At 36.2% G+C, this 22,863-nt stretch overlaps 1 pseudogene; it reads left to right on the forward strand.

The window, feature by feature from the left end:
• Window positions 1-14,878: 14,878 nt before the first annotated feature.
• On the forward strand, window positions 14,879-22,676 carry LOC136373342 (calcium-binding and coiled-coil domain-containing protein 2-like; annotated as a pseudogene).
• Window positions 22,677-22,863: the final 187 nt, after the last annotated feature.

Genomic DNA, 22,863 nt, shown 5'->3' on the forward strand with positions numbered 1-22,863 from the left:
GGGAATACTGAATAACACTGTTATCCATCAGTACTTCCATTTTATGAGCATTAGTAACCAGTAAAATCAGCTTAGAAATATGATTTATTCAGCAGGGAAACTACTGAGGAGAGTAAAAACATTACTGTGAGTGAGAGGTTTTATAAAATGTCTTTTCATTGAACACCAATCTCATTACGACTTTTGAAATTCAGACAAAAATGACATATTCTCCAGAAGAAAGATAAAAATTTCCTTCAGAATGCATCTCAAACTGAGAAAAAGAAAATATGTGTGACTAGATTTCCCTTGTGCTATTTAAAAAACCTAAAGCCCAGAAAAAACTCCTGCTGCTTTTTGTTTTTTGTTTTTGGTGGGGTTTTTAGTTTGTTTGTTTGTTTGGGTTTTGTTTTTTGTTTTTTTATGGAATTAGGAAAAAAAAAATCCCAACACAAGAAGTGCAATGAGTTGGACAGATTTATGGGAAATTAACTTGCACCAAATCTAAAAATAATCATAATTAGTGTGTTTAGTACTAACAATGAGAACCACATTCTTTAAATAGGATGATATCTAGTTAAGTATATTTACACTTTGATATCTAAACCAGGATTTATAATTACCTCCCTGTAAGAAAAACTTGTAAGACTTACTGAAAGCAAGAAACACTAAGAAAGTTCTGCTGAAATTTCAACTGAAACACATCCACAGCTAAAATAAATACCCCATCTTCACATCACACACAGTACCCAAATGACTACACTTTTCTTATTTTCCACAAGTAGATTTTTCTCATTGTGGGTTTTTATATCTCTGCACTAAGAAAAGTAGACATTAAGCAGAAAAGTGAATATACATCAGAGCACTGTCCTTTAATCTACAGTCTCTCTGCTTGTTATATTACTTATAATAAGACTCTATAGTATCTATAGTATTTCTGGTATCAGCTTCTATTGGACAGCATAGTACAAAGTGTGTCTGCTGCTTTTTCTGAGGTTACTAAAAATAAAACTTTTTTGAAAGTTAATATCTATTTCAGACATTGTACTGAATAATTACAACCTAAATTAGTCTTGATTATCCTTCAGTGTATAAATTAAAAAATGGGCCTGTCAAAAGATTACTTGTAAAATTCAAGGTAACACTTCCAGATCCTTTATTGAGCTCTACAACACCTAGTGAGAAGTGTATGTGTGTGTATGTATAAACAGTGTTTATACCACTGATAAAATGTATATGTATTGAGTTAACTGATAAAATACAGATGGACACATTTGCCTTCTACAAAAAATACTTTTATAGATACAGCCTGGCACCCACAAATGCTTGATATATTTTCACTTTGAGCATGGGATTAACTACTGCAGCATTTATGCTTAATGGCAGTCATTAAATTTAAGTCTTCTAAATGCAGAAAATCACAGAACCAGCATTAGCTATTACCAAACAAGAAATCTTTTTCGTACAGACTGTCTTCACAGATGGAGAGTTTGCTTCCACTTTAATGTTTTTAGTACTGTCAGATAAGAAGCACATAATAATTAGAAGCCAACTAAACTAAATTCTTAAATTTAAACACTAGGAGTTTTAAGTGCTTTTCAGCTCCAAATCATAAACACATAATTTTACTTCCCAAGTGTGTGAGTCTACATTGAAGAAATACATCTTTCATTGTAACTAGCTGATATCTCGGGAAGAATTCACAAAGTTAGTCACTCTTCAGAAGACTTCCTTCCTTCTTTTTCTTACTAATTAACTGGCATTTCTTAGTAGTTAATATAGGTCAAATATATGAATACTTAGCACCTGAGCTTCCTGTGACTATAACCATACAGAATATACAGAAAATAAACAGTGTGAAATGAAATCTGAGTTGATCCTGTCTTCACTCTTATTGATTACTTCATTGCCTTGAAATTAAATGGAAGTGATATTTTCAAAGTATAAAAATTATATTCACATAAATTTTTGATTTATTTTGCTTCAACTCGAATTCATTAAACCAAAATGATATTGCAAGTCTTTTAAAAATGCATTTGGTTTCAGCAGATGAATTTCTTAAATGTGACAAAATAGACAAATTATGTATTTTATTTCAAATATCTTTTTCAGGATACATTTCTGCTATTTAGTTTTTGGGGATTTTTTAAGCCCAAAGGCCATTGACTGAAAACCTGTATCTTCCACCAGTAATTTCCAAGTTCCTTTTTTGAATTGTGAAAAGTAATGCAGTACATCTTGAATTTCTTGTCTTTTTCTATGCTTTCCTTCACATGCCATATTCAGCATTGTTTCTATAATTCCTCACTATTATTTTTGACATGGAAATGGTACAGGACATATTCTAATTAGGTCTCAAAACAAATAGGAAATGTGAACATAAAATATGTGAAGGAACATGTCAGACATCTTGATTTAATTTTTTCCAGGAAAAATATATTGACTTTTCAATCAAAACTCGGAAATAACAAAATATTTTTTAAAACTCCAAAGTTTTACAACTGAAATAAATAAAAAATCTTTCAGTGACTCTGGGAGACATCTCCTGGCTTAATCTTGCACTTCCTTAACGGCAAGCAAGCTGATTATCTTGTCCTCTTGACTGAGTACTGTCTTGTGGCTATGTCCATTTAAAGCATGCATTTTGAGCCACACTAATGTGCAATTGCATGAATGTAAATACATGGAAATACTACCTCAGGAGCAATTTAAACTATTAGTCCAAGTGAGAGTTAAACACAGGGTATTTGAATGTGCAGTACTGCAAGCCTAATTAAACAGACAATTGCCAATGAAGCTTTAAAGCTAGTCCTACTGCACATACAAAATAATTGCATACACAATTTGGCTTTGTCTTGCATCGTGCTTCACAGATTTATTTTTAAATAACAGCTCACTTCTTATGGGCACTGCTTATCTCTCAGAAAATTTTTAAACATTCAGGTTTTATTTGTTTTTGTGTATTTGGATTTATGATTTCTTTCTTTTCAGTTCTTATATGGCAGTTATTTTCTTCACAGTTAAAAAATTTCAATATTAGGGAAAATTTTACTAAATATATTTTATGTGTATAAAACTTTAATCAGTAATATTATGACATTCTTCCAAAATACATTTTTTAGATAAATTTTAACAATTGCTGCATAGATTTAAAAGAAAAAGCAGACAATAACAAACCACAGCAAAACATTTAGAAAATTATTCCACTTTTTTGTTGATTTTTTTTTTCCTGAATAGATAGTTTGCTTTTATCAGCACACATATGAACAGTGTTCTGGGTTGAGCTGCCTCCTATCCCATATATCCATCCCATATTTTGGATATGTTGTTATGTCTCGCAGCTGAATCCCGCCCTCTTGGGCAGGAGCCTGCAGTTCCTGCCTCCTTTTGGCTTCTTGGCTGCTTTTCGGCTCTTACTTCAGCTGGCTCAGCTGCTTTTGCCTTCTTCACTTCGCTTTGCCTCGCTCTGCTCTCCGGCTGCCCCTGCCGCCGTTTTTCTTCCCCCCGCTGCTTCTGTTTGTTTTTTTCTCCTCCTTTCTTTCTCTCCCCCCCCCCCCCCCCCCCAAGGTTTGAACCGGCTCCGGACCTGACCTGACCTGAGAAGTTGGAGAAGACCCGGGCCAGACAGAGACGCGTCAGCACCCTCCTCATCACAGTAACCCGTCTTTTCCCACTATTTGGTGTTGGGGAGTGTATTTTTGTCAATAAACCGGTTTTTCCACTTTCCTCCGAGGTATTTTCCTTCCCGAACCCAGGGCTGGGGGGAGAAGGGGTGGTGGAGGTTTGGTTTAGGGGACTCCTTTTGGAGGTTCTTCCCTAATTTACTCCAAACCAGGACAACAGCCATGGGAATAAGTGAAAAAAAATCATATAATTAGGAAAGAAAATACAGTATCATCATTGCAGCTGTGAGGGCTCTTCTTGACAAAGCTTTTAGTTCTAAAGCACCGAGTAACCTGGAGAAAGTGTCTTTTTTGTGCTGGTATTGAGACAAACCATTTTAGCAAGAGGAATGCATCATGTCTTCTGTTTTGCCATGGTCAATGCCTAATCACCACATAATATTCACAGAGCTGGTAGACTACAGATCAACTTCCCAGAGTTGATCTTCAGTGGAAATTCACCATTTCCCAAGCTTGCCTTGCTTCAAATTATATTATTTCAATCTTTTAATTCAATTTGAACACAAATCCTCATATACTGCAGGCAATGTAAACGAAAACAGCAACTGAGAATTCTTCACCCCTGTTTCTCTCCTCCAGGGCACTTATGGCACTGATGCCGAAGTCGTATTGCACAGATGGGGCTGCATGTCTATTTAGCCTTTCCAGTTAGATCAGGACAGCGTCTATTCTAGGTTCTGTATTCTGAAAAACAAAGATGTTTTTTGGTTCTGCCTCTAGAGTTCTTGTTTAAACATGAACAAATTAATCAAACACCTGTTTAGGTAGGAAATATTCCATTCAAAATTGCCACTGACAAATGTGTTTCAAGAAGTGTGGTTGTAGTTTTGGTTGTTTTTTACTTCTTGCTATTTGCAGAAAAGGAAGACAGGGTGAATTAATTTGGGACAGAATAGATGAGAGAGATGAGATAGAGCTAATTTAGAAGCTCTGTAAAACTTTTTCTCTCTTTTCCTTATGCCACTTATGACAGTAAAGCAAATGCATACTCATAATAATTCTGCTGGCATCAATGGAGTTATTCTGTGGAATAACTTGACCTTCAAATTCTAGTTTTCCATTTCCTTACATCCTTTTGAAGTCACAGATACATGCACCGAATAATCATAATAATTGTGATATTTGATGGTTTATACCTACTTCTCATGTAGGCTGAATTAACTTATTAAGTGGGGAAGCTTAATGTGGGGTGACTGCACCACCTCAAATCACTACTTCCACTACCCCGCTCAAAGGTATACCAAAATTAATACTGTTAACTGTTAATACTGTTAACATTGTAACTCTGTTTCTTTGGCAAGGCCACATTTGAGTTTTAGAAAGTGCACTGTAAAGGTTTCTGTTTTCATATTATTAATGCAATTTTTATCAAAAATACAGGTTTCAAATATAGATACAGATTTTTTGAAGTATTTATGTACAAATGTAACATTTTATTTGTATTTTTTTAACACAAATTAAGTTGGAAAAGCCTCGGGAGATCATGTAGGACACTTCTGTCTTTTGAAACATTGCTAGACATTTGATCTTTCCTTGAATCCTGTAACACCACTGCTAACATCCCCAGAGGAAGCCATCAAGCCTCTCACCTTAGTAGCTGGTGGCCTCCCAGTTCAACTGGCACACATTGCACAGCCTCAGCAGCTGCAGTAGTAAGGCCAGGATCTCTCCAGGGTCCTTCTTGCCTCTCCCATTTCTGTGTCTGGTTAGCTCCAGAGCACCCTGAATGGTACTGGATGTTAATGCTTAAGCAATCAGAAGAAGTGTAAGTTACTAAAGAAAGCTTTGTCTATAAGGGAAGTATGCAGCTCAGGGTGGGAAATTCTAGGAAATTTTGAGTAGGAAACACTTGGTGACATCTTCCTGTTTAACCTACAACTTTCTTTATTATGTATAAAACTTCTGCTTATATTTATTTAGACCACATTTAAAATAGAGTGTTTTAAACTTGATGGAATTGCAAATATTTGGCATTTTCTCTTTTCTGTAGTCCATCAAAGTGTTTCTCCATTTGATCTTTTGAAGGTGATTCTTTTTAGTATCATTAAGGACCTCTGGCACATATTAATATGGGGAACACCATTTGTTTGTTTATTCGTAGTTATTTAACCCTATTTAAGATATTCTGAGGTATCCTGATAGTCCATTTGGCCATCAGCTTCCTCTTTCTAAGACTTAATCTTCCATGTATTTGGGACTGTATAAGAACATCCAGAAAAATGTGCATTTGAAATCTACTTGTCTTCTACAATCCTTTTTCCTGTAGCCTGAGATTACTTCAGTGTCTCCTAACTTACTGATATTTTGTACACCATTACAACTCTATTAGTCAAGAAGCCAGATGTGCAGATTCCCAACAGAAGTCGATAGCTAGAAAAGAAATACCATAGCACATCAAACCGTTTTTGCATTTCACATACACTCTTTTCTTGACTCAAGTCTCCTGTGTGGTAATGTTTACCTTGCATGGTAAAGAAGTGCTACATCACTTGCTTGTGTACAAATTCTTCTGATATCCAGAGACATAAGGATCTCTATGGCATTCCTACATGATGAAAATGTATCCAAACTCTTTAGGATATGTATGGTAGGCTGGCATTTCAGAGATTTGATAGTTATATTAGAGTTTATCTTTGTGATCTACTTAATTTTAACATTCATTTTTGGTAGAAGTGTTAGGATAAGGTTAATAATTTCAGTTACCAGAGAAGCTGGGAATAGAGTCTCCGCTTCACTGCAACCAGGTGTTGCTTTCATTGTTTTAACCAAATCAAGTATAACTCTGCCTGGGTAATCGGGATGGGGGGAGAAGGAGAAGATTGGGACGACTTGTATTTGGAAACTAGGTCGGGTGAAACTGTACCTAATCATCATAAGATAGATGATCGAATTGTAATGATTTTTGGTAGCTAAACATGATTATTATTTCAAATCAGAATCGTAAAGAAGGCATTTACAAAATTCATGCTTGGATGTATACAATAGAACAATGTAAGTTTAATGATTAACATAGAGTCATGTAATGAAATGGTATAATACAGGGCCCTTCTTGGACCCTCGTTGGAGTTGGATTTGGGTTTGTACCCCGGCTCCCAGAGCTCTTCAATAAAGCACCTCATAATCATTCCGATGGTTATGCGTTTTCCTCACTAACAGAAGCAGATAAATATCTGGACTGCAAGCTATGGAAACAAAAAAAACCCAAGAACTTAACATTTTGTTTAAGAGCTTTAGATTATTGGGATTTTCCATTTATAAGTAAAGAGTTCTCAATATAAAATACTTTATAAATATCCTAGCTTTCAGAAAATCTTATTTCTTAATTTTTCTTAGTCCCCCAAAATAGTATGTTGAGGAATTAAAATTAGCACAACAGAAAAATGACTACTTCTCAAAAATACTGAGTAAAAGTCATGTCTTATTCATTCAGAAAGAGCAAGAATAGATGTATTATGTAATCTGTAGTACCAGATATTTACATTTCTTGCTTACATGAAAGTTATATTATCAGGCATTCTTACTTCTGCAAGAAGAGATTCTATGTCTGCTCTAAACATTAGAGTTGAAGACTTTGAAATCATGGATACAAATGATTTCTTGTCATGTGATGCTTTTCAGTACACTGGCATTCAAAACCATTTTACAGGAGGAATTTAAAGATTTTCTAAACCTATGAATGTATGTTACATATATAATTTGAAATTTCTGTCCTTTGTAAAAAGAAGAAAAATGCAGATGAATACGTATCTATCACTTGAACAGAGGAATTTTGTTGTGCAGATCTATTTATTAGCAATGAATTCACTGCATTCACAGAGCTACACAATATTATACTTTGTGCTACTATCCAGGAGTTATGAGTAAGAAGAAACTATTTTTTGAAAAATATTATTTTTATCAGAAACTGTCAGAAACCACATATTTTATACCTTGAAATCATATTCATAACCTGGCTTTCTTCTAGATTTAATTTCTTCCTAATTCAATACAAAAATACAAAAAAAAAAAAAGTTCTTAATTATTCTGTTTAATTTCTGTAGTAATTGGATTTTGTTATTTATGTAGCACACCCATGATTATTATGAAAAACTAATCCCAAACTCTTCATAAGAAATGATTGTTAAACATTTAGGCTTGCATCAAATGTTGTCCAGATGTCTGTCTGTATTTCAGTTGTCACTGCAGCCACATGAGCTGTGCTTGAGAGTGGGGGCACCAGTAGACCAGAATCCGTGTCCAGTGCAGACAGCAAATGAAGTCAAGTCAGATCCTGATGGCCCAGCAGATTTTATAGAGTTGTATTACTATTTCATTTAAGATCATTGTCCAGAGAAAAATTGACCCTTATATATTTTGTGCTATAGCAGGATTTTGAAAAAACAACAAAAAAAAAGGCATTTCTTTTTCTTTTTACTGCACACACATTGAAGTGTAAGTTTAGTATATTTTCTTTCTTAAGAAGTCATTAAATGCTAGACTGATGGAGATGAATATAGTAGCAGTCTGAAAAGAAAAGCAGATTCATATAATTCTACACTTCTTCACTTACAGCTGTATAGATTCAAAGTATGAGAACCACTACTTTGTACATACGTGTCTCTTCCATTGTAGCACCAATTTAAACAGCACTCCCTTGTGCAGTGTGATTAACAGGCAAAATCCTATACTTATATCACACATTTTTATGGGATTGAGCAGGAGACAACTGACACAATGAGGGCAGCACTACAAAACAAATTTTAGCTGCTAAAATGAGTGGTAGCTGATAAGGAATGCCAGTAAAGGATGCAATAGGTCAAACAAAAAATCAGAAGCCAAAGAAGAGAGAACATGATGTAAAGGCAACAGTTGATAAAAGACACATTCTGGTCTTTTGGGAAGACCAAAGAAGAATAGAGGAAGATAAAAGCATTTGTTGTTTCTGCTTCTGATAACAGCAGAAAGAGGAAAGTGAGTCTGTCAGTACAGCATTTTCAGCAAATAAATAAATAAATCAATACAACTGTGCTGGCAGCAGTTAGGCTAAGTTTGATATGTTAAGACATTTTAGAGGAGACTGCCACTGAGATTTTCAACCTGCTCCTCTGCCTTACAGGGCTGAGATAACGTTTTTTAATATATTCAAACTTTGGCAGACTTTTATGAACCAAAAGGAGTTTGTGGAACTTTAGAATATAACCTGTATCTCCTTGAATGGTTTCTTCCCTTAGGTGTTATACCTTTACATTGATTCCATGTCTGCAACTCAAAATTAATTCACATGGCAAATCAAGGAAACAATTTGGGTAGTGTCATGTAGTCATATGTCATGTATCACCATTTAAATTACTAAAGTGCATACAACACACACATGGGGCTGGCATATATGACACAGGACCTTTAGGAGAATTGGGAAATCTGTGGCTGGCAGGTATCAACCACATGTTAATATGTAATATCTAAGATGCCACCATGTTCAGGCACTAGAATTACACATCTTACTTCACTTTTATTAAGAATCATGTAGGTAACAGAGGTAAGCCTCAGTTAGTTCCTAAAATCTCCCTCAAGATTTGGTTTTCTATCCATGCAAACAGTGTTTCTGCTAGGATAAGCTCTCTGTGTATTGAGTGCACAAGCAGAACCAGAAGATAAGTATGCTGCAGTATAGTAAGTACTAAGACCATAAGTTATCAGTGAGCAGGGTGTTTGGTTTTTGTCTTCAAGGACCTCACAGGAAAAAAAATATCTCTTTAGAAAGCTGTTTGGATTTCAGCTCTAAAGCCTCTAAGGCTAAACCTTTCAGACTGGCAGAATGTACTGTTGACGGCATGACTTATCTCATTGCACTATAATTTAGAGGTTATATCGCTGAAGTTATTAAGGTCACACACATCCAAGCCACTGGGAGAAGAAAAAGTGTAGAGAATTAATGAATTATGTAAAAACAGCATTTCTCTTGGAATTGCTGTTCCTGTTTTCCAAGTTACATATTTCTCAACAAATTGTACATGCTTCAAGACTCTGCATGCATTACCATGTACTCTCTCTGTTAGAGGTAAAGAATTTATTACTAAAAACTATTTTCCATGTTCTGAACTATACTGAGCAGGTTATATGGGTTTTTTGATCCAAGCAGTTTGTGTCATCTAGATAGTGTTGTCATTCAGTCTTGATAATCAGATGAAGTCTATTCTGCCCCAATTACTTATGCTGTCAATTTGATATCTCCTTTTTAAAACACTAGTTTTCCCAAGAGAGTTAGAGCAATGCCTTTGAAGACTGAATTTGAATGAAAAATTTACAGTGAGAAAAAAGAAACCAAATAAAAATAATAAAAGTTTTCCAAGGTGTTTTCTAGATATCCTAGATGGGTTTAGGATTTTAATAGACTTTTGGAGGGGCAATATTTGGTCTAACTTAAACCAGGAAAAAGGTAAAAATTAACACCTGGTCCTCATTTAGTAAATCATGAGAAACATCTTTAACAGAAGAATTTCTATTTGAAAGAGTAAAGGAAATAATTATTTGCTATATTCTTCCTTGTAATAATATATTATAACACAACATACAAAAGCTAAGCATTTGCCTAGCTATGACTCCTATTCACAAAGAAGCTTGGGCACAGAAGGGAATTTAAAAACCTGGACCAATCACTTTGAATTCCTGTAAAATACAGGAAAGATTTTGATGCTATTATTGGGATACACAAAGTCTGTCTTGATGAGTTTAAAACTAAAATAAAACACAAAGAATATGTTAAAAACCTATCCTCAAATTACCATCAGGGAAACTGTCTGGGTTGCATGTGTGCTAGAAAACTAAGTTAACACCAAGACAAACTGGAATAGAAAGCTTATGCCAATGGTCTTAAACTCTGAATTAACAAAGCAACCAATGATAAAGTAGCTCCAGGGCCTATGCCTAGTTCTGAATTTTGCCCATGATCAAAACACATACTAAAGTCCTTTTTAAGAGCACAGCTGGATAGATGGTCAAATTTCAGCCTGAGAAGATTCCCTGCTACTGTTTAATACATGAGTACAGAAATACCTTCATCACTAAAATACTAAACTATAGGGCTTTTCATTTCAATACCAGATAACTGTGAGCACTGTCTCAATTCCTGTAAGAGTTAAGCCCATTCTGAAATTAGATCCTCAGCCCATTGCTCCAGTTTGTCAAGATCGCTTAGAGCCTTACCCCACCCTCCATCTGATCAATGCTCCCACCTAAACTTTGATGTAATCTTTGAATTTACCGAGGATACATTTGAATCCCTTTGTCTAAATCATTGATAAAGATGTTAGCACTGTCCCTAATACTGAGCTCTGGGCAACACCAGTAATGACTAGCCACTAACCACTCTGGGCCCAGCCTTCCAGCCAGTATTGTGCCAAGCAGAGAGTGCACCCATCCAAGCCATGTGCAGCCAGCTTCTCCAGGAGAATGCTGTGAGACACAAGGTCACGTGCTTTACATTAGACAGACATGTAAATATCTCACATTAGATAGACAACACCCACAGCCTTTCCCTTATCTACTAAGCTTGTCACTTTGTCATAGAAGAAGGATAAACACTGCTTTCCCTCATAATTTCAACTGAAATATGTATAAATGGACCAGTTTAAGGGCTAAACTTCCCTTACTTTAAAAAAGCTTGATATGCAAAAAAATATATAATGAATAAAGGCAGAATTTGCAGACAAAGTAATTATATGTAGAAAGGCATGCAGATTTCATGTGTTTTTCTGAAACTAAATCATGCTTCTTTGTGGTTTCTCTCAGATATGAACAAAAAAAAAAAATAAACTCTGTCCTAATGGAGTATGGACATAAAAGCAAAGCAGTAAGTAGTACAGATTGATTTGAACATAATTATCCTAGGTTCAGGTACATAAGTTTGGGGTTTTTATTATCAATCCAGTGTAAAACATATGACTTCAAAACTTGGAATTACCTTTGCAAATCTAGCAAGTAAAAAGACCTTGAATTACCTGCCAGAAGTTTCTCTTATATTTCATTAAATAAAAAAAAATAAAAAAAAAAATAAAAAAAAAAAAAAAAAAAAAAAAAAAAAAGAAAGAGTTCTGCTCTGTCCTTTTATTTGTTGTGGTTTTATGGGGCCTTCCTCCAGGTGAGCTTACACTGATTTCAGCACCAAAGTCTCCTGCCTGCATTTTACACAGAGCCAGGATGTTCCCCGTTGGCCCTTGCAGACGAGCACCTCCAATACAGTGGTGGTCAGCTCTGGCTTTTCCAATGCTCACACACTTCACAGCTCAGGGCCAGAAGGCTCGAGGGTGCCAGAGAGCTTCTCACCTATAGCTGAGCTTGCCCTGCTTCTCACCACTTCCCAAATGGTTGTCTTGAGCCAGTCAACCTCTCCTCCAGACTCCCACAATGAGGAACAATTGATACAGTCTATTTTAGATGCCAAATTTTGGGCAAGATGGATTACATCTTTTAAGTATCCAATAATACTTTTAAGTATTATTGTAAAGGGATTTTATGCAACTAATCCAAATGTAGGGCATTTATCTGACTTCAGGTTCTGCCATGGTGTTTACTCAGAGAGAAGATGTAGATGAAATGGTCTTAGTATACCAAACTGTCAATGATTCCTAGAAAGATTATGTTGGGTTTTTTTTTTTTTTAGCAAGTATAATTAAATGAGGACTCTGATTTGTGGTGCGTCTTTGAGCAAAGGATCTTTTGCTGTTATTGAGAATGATGAGGAGAGCTAGAGCTTCAGCCTGTCTCTGATTGAACAGGTAGGAGTGGAGGCGTGACATGCTTTGGGATGTTAATTCCTCCTTCATATTTATGTCAAATCAAGTTAGGAAGATTCTGTAAGAATGTCTTTTCTCTGTCAGATACTGATTTGGTATGTTCCAGGAAATTAGGTCTTATTCTTTTAAATTACCTGTGTGCCTGTGACTATGAATTTCACAAAGTCATTTTCAAAGGAAATAGACAATGCTATCAACATTTAATTTCTGGATCATTTATTGCATTTTACCTTATGGAAAGGATGTAATAAAAGAAAATTTCACATTTGATATGGATGTGGAGATATTCTCTGACAGCTGCTTTCTACCTTTGCTACATGATGCTGGATTCTAACTACTTTATTTACCTAAAATACAGATATCTAAACTTTGCTAGTCAGTTTGAACTAATGAACAAAAGTAAGCTCATCTAGATGATAGTACTGATTCATTTTACTTCTCTTAGATGCCTGTGTTAATAGATGTATCTCACCCTGGAGGTATGTATCTCTCTGACACGACTATGAAGGAAGTCTGTCATGACTTTCTTAGATTAAAATCCTTAGATTAAAATCAGAATTTAGGTGGAACAAATTTCACACTGTGTGAGATGAAAATAAACAAAGAACACCCCCATGAAACCACATAATATGCCATTTTTCATCATACATATACAATATTGCATGTATCTATTATAGTGTATATATAAAAGATGGCATATATAAATTTATAAATATGTTTATATTACATATATAGTTTGAAGTTAACAACTAGAAAAATTCATTTATTATCTGTTATTATTTAGGAAGAAATGTAGATTATTTTTGCATAATTATTCATGTTAAAGTGCAGCTAAACTCTTGCAATATTCCCTGCTCTAAAACAATTGCATGGGTGATGACACACCAGTTGGCACAGCAGTTCCACTAGCCTCACACCTGTCCAGTAGAAACTGTGGCTTTAAAACACGTATTTTTTGCAGTTGTGATTACTCACACTTGCAATCTAGTCAGTTCGCATTTACCCCAAATAATACTCTGCCCTCATTACTGATGACCAGGGCAAAACAACCTTTGTTTAGCAAGAAGCTGGTTTTCAGCTAAGAGTCTGATAAGAAGCAGATCCTCCAAGGCGGAATTGTGCTTTTTATCATGCCAGTGTCCTCTCTTACACAGCTGTCTCAGTCACAGAACTTCCCCCCAGGGAGATATTGGGACATTCATACATAAGCTTGAGGGATGTTATCCCTCCTGATGGAACATAGCTGCTCAACTATGCTGAGGTGAGAGGTAGTTGTCATGTCTTAGAAGGGATCATAAACCATCAAAGATCCCTGAAGTGGCTCCAGACTCATTTCTGGGGCCTTCCACCAGAGAGGACTGTGTGTGATCCACAGTATTACTTCCAGTGTAAAACTTCCTCCCCAGGAGAGGTACCTGGGCATTCCCACTTGAACATTAACCCATTGAATTTGTGGTTTGGCAGCTTCCTCCATACCTGATGGATCAAGATTGTGACCAATGGACATAGAAATTGTAACAACCAAGCCTTGTTTCTGGATCCATAGGTAGTGGTATCTTTGCTACCTACTCTTATTCTTTCTTTCTTTCTCTTTCTTTCTTTCCCTTAGATATTTTCTCAAATGATATTTTTATACTTTTATATAGGTAATAACCAAAACAGTTACATATCTCCTTTCCAATGCAAGCAATTTTTTTCTTAAATAAACGTGCTATACATATATATGTATAATCACTAGCAATTCAGTGTCATTTCACTCTAATCCACCCCAAGGGATCTATGATTGACAAGAACTTCAGCTACCCCACCTTCAGCAACAGGTGGTAACAGGGCCACGGGGTGGTTGAGTGCTTAATGTTTCAGCAGGGAACATGACTTAATTTAGGATGTTTTGAGGAGGAATGCAAGGAAGGAAACATGGAGTTAAGTAATTTGGGGAGGAAAAATGATGGATAAATAAATGAGTAAGGGGGTAAAAAAACATGTCAATAGTTTGCTGTTCAGTACATTTGTGTGTATGTATATATATATATATATATATATATAAAAATTTTCACCCTGGAAAAAAGAATGTGGGTGTGACCTAATCACAGCCTTCCAGTAACTGAAGGGAGCCTACAACGACAGAGATGGACTATTTACAGGAACCAAGTGAGAATAGATTCAAACCAAGATAGAGTAGGTTTAGAGTAGATATTAGAAGGAAATTCTTTGTTGTGAGAGTAGTGAGTCACTGGAATAGCTTGTCCAGAGAAGTTGTGGATGCTCTATCCTTGGAAGTGTTCAAGGCCAGGTTGGATGGGGCTTTGAGCTTACCTGGCCTAGTGAAAGTGTCCCTGCCCTTGGCAGAAGGATTGGAACTAGGTCATCTACAAGCTCCCTTCCAACCCAAACCATTCTTTGATTCCATTATATATGTCGTGAACATCTGTGATCTATATGCGCATGCCTACTGGTTGTATATGCTCAGCTTGGCTACAGGTTGCCCCTGGGAACACAGAGCTGCAGCAGCATCATTCTGTTAGGTTGTTGGATCTGGCCCAGTGTTTTTCTCTTATGATGCCCTCTTACATATGTAAGGTGAGCTCTACTCCACATCTGACTGCTCAGATACAACCAGGTGAATGCACTGATATACTTTTAAAATACAATGTCCAGGTAAGTGCCCACAGCTTCAGGCCTTCCCCTGTGGATCCACTGTTCTTTCTTAGAACTTAGGGTATGCAGTGTTTCATCTGTTTTCAACACAAATAAAGTGAGTGTGAAGCAAAATGAGGCATGATTCAGCCTTTCTGAAATGCTGACAACATTTTCCTATGTTGTATTTCCATTTGTTGTACAAAAATAACATCTTAGCTTACTTTTTACAAGTAAGAGTAAATACTGCATTTTCTGTCCTTGGGATAATTCTTACCTCATGCCACTTCCATGGTCTTTTCACATTTTAAATTCAAATATTTGTTCTGTAAAAAGAGTGCTCCAAAAATACAGTAAAATATTTATCATTCACATTTTAAAGCGTCATGTGAATCAATTAATTTAGATTTATTTCAAATGGCATATGTCTCTTGAGCCATTGAAAATACAGAAATTTCCTTCAGTATATATTAAAGTTTCTCAAAAGTCTAAAGAAAATAATGCATCAAATACAAAAAAAAAATCTATAATTATTGCTGGTAGCTGTTAGTTGCTGTAATTTATGATTAAAAATACTGGATGTCTCTTACATATTTATAACAGCCAATATTATTTCAGCACTTATGAATAATAAAAATAGCCATGGTTCCCATATGGCTGATATGAATTCATTACTACTCTTGTTAAAATATGACTTAGGAACTCAAAAAGCTAATTATGATTTATTTTTCTGTGTGAAGTGAACATGCAGGGATATGTCATTTATGTTTTTAAGCTTTTCAAGTTTACAGATATTAAGTAGTGTTGGGAAAGATGGGACAGGAAGGGCTTTTGGATATGATTGTCTGGTAAGAAATAGTGGAGATATAAAATCTGTGAGTGAAATAGAAATGAAGGCCATCTTTGAGACATAGGCATGGCAGGCAGGAAGACTGTGATTAGCTGGAAGTAGGTTGAAGGACAGAAAACAAAAGGACACAAGAAAGCAGTCATCTCCACCCTGCCAAGGCATCAAGGAAAAAGTATATAAGAAGAGTAGTCTTTAGAGTTTAGAATATAGGATGATATGGTAATTTAGTAGTTCTCATAGGTTGCATGCAAAGTTTGTGGGTTTCGTATCTTGCGCCGGTTGGTCACTGTAAATTAGAATATTCAACACAAAAGGAGATATAATGTGTTGTAACAAGGTCCTTGCTCTCTTGCCTCTTCGCCCCTTTTCTCGCCCACCCTCTCCCTCTGCTTCTTCTACCTCCCTCTCTCCTACCACCCTGGCCCCAGCACTCTTCTTACCTCTCTTACCCCTCTTAGCTTTTTTACCTCCCTTACTTAATACCTCCTCTCTCTCTCTCTCTCTCTCTCTCTCTCTCTCTCTCTCTCTCTCTCTCACACTCCCACTCTCTTAAAGGGCTTCACTTCAGCCGAGGCTGGTGGCTGTAAGCAGATCCTCTTTACCCACGACCCTTGCAATAAAACCATGTGTTTCTAGAATATCTCAGGTCTGCAGAGTACCTTGTCCCTGCCATCCACAGACCTCCCTACAAAGTAGAATAATCAATATTTGATACAAGTGAAATAATTTGTGTGCAGAAAATATGTTTTGTTCAGTTTTTCCTTCTACTGAAATGGCCTCCTCTCTCCCTTCCTCAATTCAGTCTTTCTCTTTCTTTCTTTCTCTTACTAGTCTCACACTGAGTGGGATATAGAGGTGGAAAGAGGACAGAGGGAGGGAGGGAGGAAGCGAGGAAGGAAGGAAGGAAGGAAGGAAACAAAGCAGTGAAATAAGAACTTTTAGCAATGCATAAACCAGGTTGTTATTACTTATCCTGCTGTTAGTATTGTCTGTTATTTGTTCCATTAAAAAAATCTTATTAGGAAGCCATGACTGCCATTGTTCCTGGTTATTTCTTGAGACATCCTAATTGCTTTTGGGATCTGACACAAAATTCTGTATGTTTTTCTCCATCTCAAGCAGCTCAGAGGGCATGGAATGCAAATTCCATGGTTATTGCCAATGGAGAAAAGACACTCATGAATGAAGCAGTATGCTGTTAGAAAGTGAATTAATATTCAGGAACAATCCTCACTGCTATAAACACAAATAACTGATATTCTTAAAAAAAAAAGAGAGCGAAAGAGAGACAGAAGGGCAGTATTTTCTAGTGTTTCTACACAAAACAGAAGCAAAATAGATGATAAGAGATTTAAGTTTGAATTTACAAACTGTGGAATTCATAGTCACTAAGTATTTCACATTTTTTATGGTTTGCAGCTGTATTTAAATAAATCTATCTAATTATATTGAAGGCTGCATTGTAATCCCATTTGCCTGCCCACAACATGATAACAACGAGCTTGACTGGGTTATTAAGATTTAAAAATGGAGTGGGTTTGCATTTATCCTAAGGATCTCACCTCCCTTCCTTCCTCCCTTCCTTCCTTCCTCCCTTTCTTCCTTCCTTCCTTCCTTCCTTCCTTCCTTCCTTCCTTCCTTCCTTCCTTCCTTCCTTCCTTCCTTCCATTTAGTTTGGTTTGGTTTGGTTCTTTTTTTGTTTTGTTTTTTTTTTTTTTTTTCCTAAATATGATTTGCTTTCTGCTTCAAAAGAATCATGTTTATGACCTTAAACCAAAAGTAAGAAAGACAGATAAGTCAATTCTTGACACTTCCCCACAAAGACCAGACCATCTGGACATTCTGTGTTTGTAACAGGTGCTTCTGGGACTTTGAGCCTAATTCTGGCCCAGATTCTGTTCTGTATGGGTGACTCCATTACTGTGTGCAACTGCACATTGCATTAATTGAAGGCACTCAGAAAGGCCAAGTAAAGTAATTAGTCAGTTGGTCATGCAGAAAAGAGACTAGTGGCTTAGTGCCACTGAATGTTGAATGCACAGATGTACAGCACTATCAGCTTTTGGTCTCTGTGGTACCCTGCTCATCTCCGGCAGGTAGAGCAAAGATCTGTCTTAGGCCGGGTTTTCAGTCTCCTGGAAGCAAAAACATAAATTTCATATCCACTCAGGAGAGAAAATCATGAGTTTGAATGACCTAAAAAAGAAGCTACATCAGCATAAAATTGTCAGAATGGTAAAAGTGCCAGATGGGCCAAATATGGCAGTCAGGTTTTTAGGTTCCAGTCTGAGTTTTTAGGTTTATCCAGCAACAACTGGCATATGTAATAGAAGCTGTAAAATGGATGTGATTTTGATTTCATAAGCCTATTTTTTGAACTATGCAGTTTTTCTTTGAATGTACTTGACATTTTTGTAAGTCTAACTATTCTGAGGTCAGAGTTTAATCAAATTGTTAGCTAGTGTCACCTGGAAAGTTAAAATAATATCTGCTCTGCTGGTTGTTTCCACTGAGCAGCGGAGCTAAATGTGGGCAGTGGGGGCATTCAGAAACATTCTAAGTGAGAGTGGTTTATAGCTAGTTTTTGTGTAGTTTACAGCAGGAACTCAAATCCTTTTTCTGCATTTTTCACTGATGCTGTGTGTGTGCTGTTTGGCTGCACTGCCACTCAGAGTGGGTGTCATAAAAAATCTGGATTGTTGCATTTCACTGTAATGTAAAATTTCTTGACTAATCCTTTATTTTAAAAAGTGTATTATTTACTTTCTGCTCAGAGCAATCTGAATTAAGAACTGGCAACCTGGAATCACAGTTTGCCTAGGCCACTATTTGCCACGTTATATTAGATATTACACACATTGTCACATTGAAATAATCCTTAGCAGCATGCATTACAATGATACACTCCAACTGCCTTCAATCACAGAGCTCACTACAAAAAATATTTACAATAGTAAGATGCAATATTTGAAATATTATAAAAATGGCTTTTAATCTCCACTTTAATTGTCTTAGAACTCTCTATTAACATTTCCTACATTTTACGTTTACTTTGATAACCAAACAGCAATGTGATCAACTTCCTCAGGGGCAGAGAGGCGTGGAACAGAAACCTCAACAAATTAGAGAAACAGGCAAATAGCAACTGTATGAAGTTCCACAGGGGCAGTGGCAGATTCCTCGCCTTTGACGGGGCAATACAGTTTGTGTGAATAGACTGAGGAATGAGAGGCTGGAGGGCAGCACTGCAGAGAGGGGCCTGGGGTGCTGGTTGATGCCCTAGAGCCAGGAGGACTAGCCATGCCCTGGGGTGATCAGGAATAGCAGCGCCAGCCAGGCAAGGGAGAGATTGTCTGTCCTGCTCTGCACTGCTCTGCACTGGGACAGTCTCACCTTGAATATTGTGTGCAGCTTTCGGTGCCACAATATAAGAAAGATATTGTGCTATTGGAGATCATCCAGATGAGGACCATGAGGATAGTGAAGAATTTAGAGAGGAAGCCTTATGGGTAGATGAGGTCATTTGGCTTGTTCAGCCTGGAGGATACTGAGGGGAGATCTCATCATAGTCCTCCACATCTTCATGATGGGAAGGGCAGGGGCAGGTACCAATCTCTTCACTGTTGTGACCAGTGACAGGACTCAAGCAGACATCATGAACCTGAGTTAGGAAAAGTTTATATTACTTTCTAGTGAAGTAAATAATTATTGGTATAATTTTAGCTGCATTGTTTTAGTCGAGCCCTGGAGTACATTCATAAAATTCCCTCTCTTCCATGCCTCAGATTATCCTTTCTTTTACTATGTACATTGAGAAGGAAATGTGGCCTTAGTCTGGATCACTTGCTTAAACTGACAGCTTTTTCATACTAATTATATTCCTAAATTATAAAAGGAAGGAGCCTATGTGTCAAAATAAACAGTATTACTTTAAATGTTACATTTTAACAGGGAAACAACTACAAAATCAACCAATTTGAGTGAACTACTTTTTTTTAATCACTCTGATATTTTTAAAGAAGCTGAAAAAAAATTAACAGAACTCTAATATTCAGACATATCTTGGTGATAAGCATGAAAAAAAACAAGATTTAAATACTTCTTGAAGAGTTAAAGTGAGGTAAAAAGGCTGGGAAAGATGTATGAACCCAAGATACTGATCTTGTTTGATATTATAGGTTTCAGTATTACTCATCTGCATTGCCTATTTAATTTGCGTGAGCAGGCAGAGGAATCAAATATCCTGGAGAAAAGGATGCAGAGAGCTGATCATCCTGTAAAGTTTTCAGTGGGAATTGTATATATTCATCTCCTGGGATTACTGAACATTTTACATGCCATATTTCAGTCCCCTACCTAATTAACATACAGAACAGAGCTGAGAGACAGTACAAAGAGATGATGTGATGTGTGTAGTGATTTAAACAGAATTGCCAAATCTCATTGTAAACTCACTGGACTTTTTTTTTAATATCCTGAGCACATAGTGCATGATTAAAAAAACCTCACATATCAGTCACTTTGATCGGATAACAAATATTGGAAACAGGTTTATACTTTAGTCAGAATACAGTATTCCTCTGCCCCCCAAAATTCATAAGAAGTAGACAAGTTACTGTTGTAATCTAAGATGTGTCTGAAGTTATTCATCCCCTCTTCAAACAAAGCAAAGTGATTTTAAATAAAATCATAAAATACATGAATCTTGTTTGATTTGGAAAAAAAGAATGTTACCAATAAAGATTGCAGACTCCTTACCATCATGCTTTTTTATTATTTAATTCTCTCTTTTCATGTGCATTTGCTAAATATACTCAAATACTTGGAATTATGAATACTAGTCCTAGTCTAATTTTAATAATAGAGAGACCATACATGATTTCATCTATGGAATTTCTTATAATTTAGAAATAACTCCAAATATAGTCACCCAAAATTTGTGCCCAGGTAGCTAGGAGTACAAGCTCATTTTCATAGTCTATGTCAGAAAATATTTATTGGTACTCATTAATATCAGTGGCAAAAAAAAAAAAAAAAAAAAAAAAAAAAAAAAAAAAAAAAAAAGCCAAAAGATAGCCAGATGGAAAATAATGTTTTGAATTAACATAGCGGATGAAAAAATATTAAAAAATATTGATGAAAATTAAGACTGATTTGCTAGAGAACCCCAGCCATACAAACCCTTATGATTTACTTCAGAGGGACACAATTTATCTTATCACCACTGACTCTTAATGCTGTGTCACTGCTGCTATGCCTTTTGAAATTACATCAGTAAGGATAGCCTCACTAACAGGTCTTCCTTTAGCTGCCAGATGGCAAACTGATTCAAGGATAACACAACGGTACCTACTGTACAATTTCCTTAATTTATCATAATTTTTCTGCTGGGTACTCCACAGACATAAGGTAGTTTCTCTGAACAACTGGAATATGTGTATGTATTTAGCCATATGTATAAATTATATGATTGAGCGGCATGTTTGCAAATTGTTCAGTGTTTCTGAGCAAACACCAGGCATATATCCAAAATATGATTGATTTTATAATATTGTCCTTTATATAGAAATTAAACTTATAAAAATCGTACTTAGTCTGTGCATTTGCTCCAATTCAAACAATATAACTTTGTTGCAGCAATGTAGGATAAGGACTAAACAACAATAAAAAGTGTTTCATGCTGCCATGCTTCAGTTATTATCAATCAAGTTATATAATGGGAAAGATTGACAAAGTTTTTAGACTCTAAAAGGACTCTAAGAGGAAATAGTATTATCAAGTTAGCCTTGTGAAATTTAATCTGTTGAACATTCTTCACCACATGCAAAAATAAGTTCTTGTCAAATGTCAGTATTGATTTACTGTTATTTTTATTTCAGATTTAGTTCTTTATCTATTTATTTACTTATTTGTTATTGATGGACACTTAACCTCTATTCTCTGTTTCATGACTACTGTTTATGGAAGGTGGAATCGCCTGGACCATAGCACAGACCTTCAGTGGTGCAGCTAAGTGAAAAGGTGTCTGACTCAACGGATAAATATTCTTTGAGGAAATCAGCAATCGGTGCTGCTCCTACTCCTACTTGTCACCTCCTGTCATGTGGCATGATTTAAACAAACTGTAAGGAGAATACAGTCTTTCAAGAAAAGAATCAAAATCTTCAGCAAAAGAACAAAGTTTTCATATTGAGAACAAAGCCTACTATCAGGAGAATCAAAGTGTCCTCAGACAGAACATAGTCCTTTGGGAATAGAATAAAATCCTTCAAGAGAAGCATAGGGATTCTTCAGAGGAAACAAAGAACCTTGAGAAACAGCAAAAGGCTTGCCAACAAAATAAAGCCCTCAGAGAAGAGATTAAGGCGCTCAAAAGATAAGAATGAGCATTTACATTGAAGGGAAAAGCCCTTCAGGATGAGATTTTGGCTTTATGAGAAAAACACAAAGCCTTCAAGAACCAGCTTAAAGCTCTTCAAGAGCCAGCTTAAAGCTCTTCATGAACCAGCTTAAAGTTCTCCAAGAGGACAACAAAGCCATTCAGGTAGAAGGAAAAGCTTCTTGTGAAGAAAAAAACAAATCTCTCAGTGAGGAGAAATTTGCTCTGCAAGAAGGGAATATGCCCCTTCAAATAAGAAAGAGCCCTTAGGAGGTTAGGAGAAAGCTCTCCAAGAAGAGCACAAAAACCTCCATGAATGGAATAAGATACTTCAAGAGAAGGAACAAAGTAATATGAGTAAAGAACCATGCACTTAGGGAGATTTTGCAAGAGGAGTGAAGAGTTTAGAAAGAGAGTAATTTTTGTTGTTGGCCAAATATCAGCAAGTAATGGATAAAAACAAGCATCTAGCAGTCTGCTGGGTTTAGTGGAGAGGTCTAGCAGAAGTGCTGAGGCATGGATGTTGGTACTTCATATCCCTGAAACCTCATAAATTAGTGCTGC

This window comes from Sylvia atricapilla, chromosome 2, assembly GCF_009819655.1.
Source record: "Sylvia atricapilla isolate bSylAtr1 chromosome 2, bSylAtr1.pri, whole genome shotgun sequence".
Lineage (NCBI taxonomy): Eukaryota > Metazoa > Chordata > Aves > Passeriformes > Sylviidae > Sylvia > Sylvia atricapilla.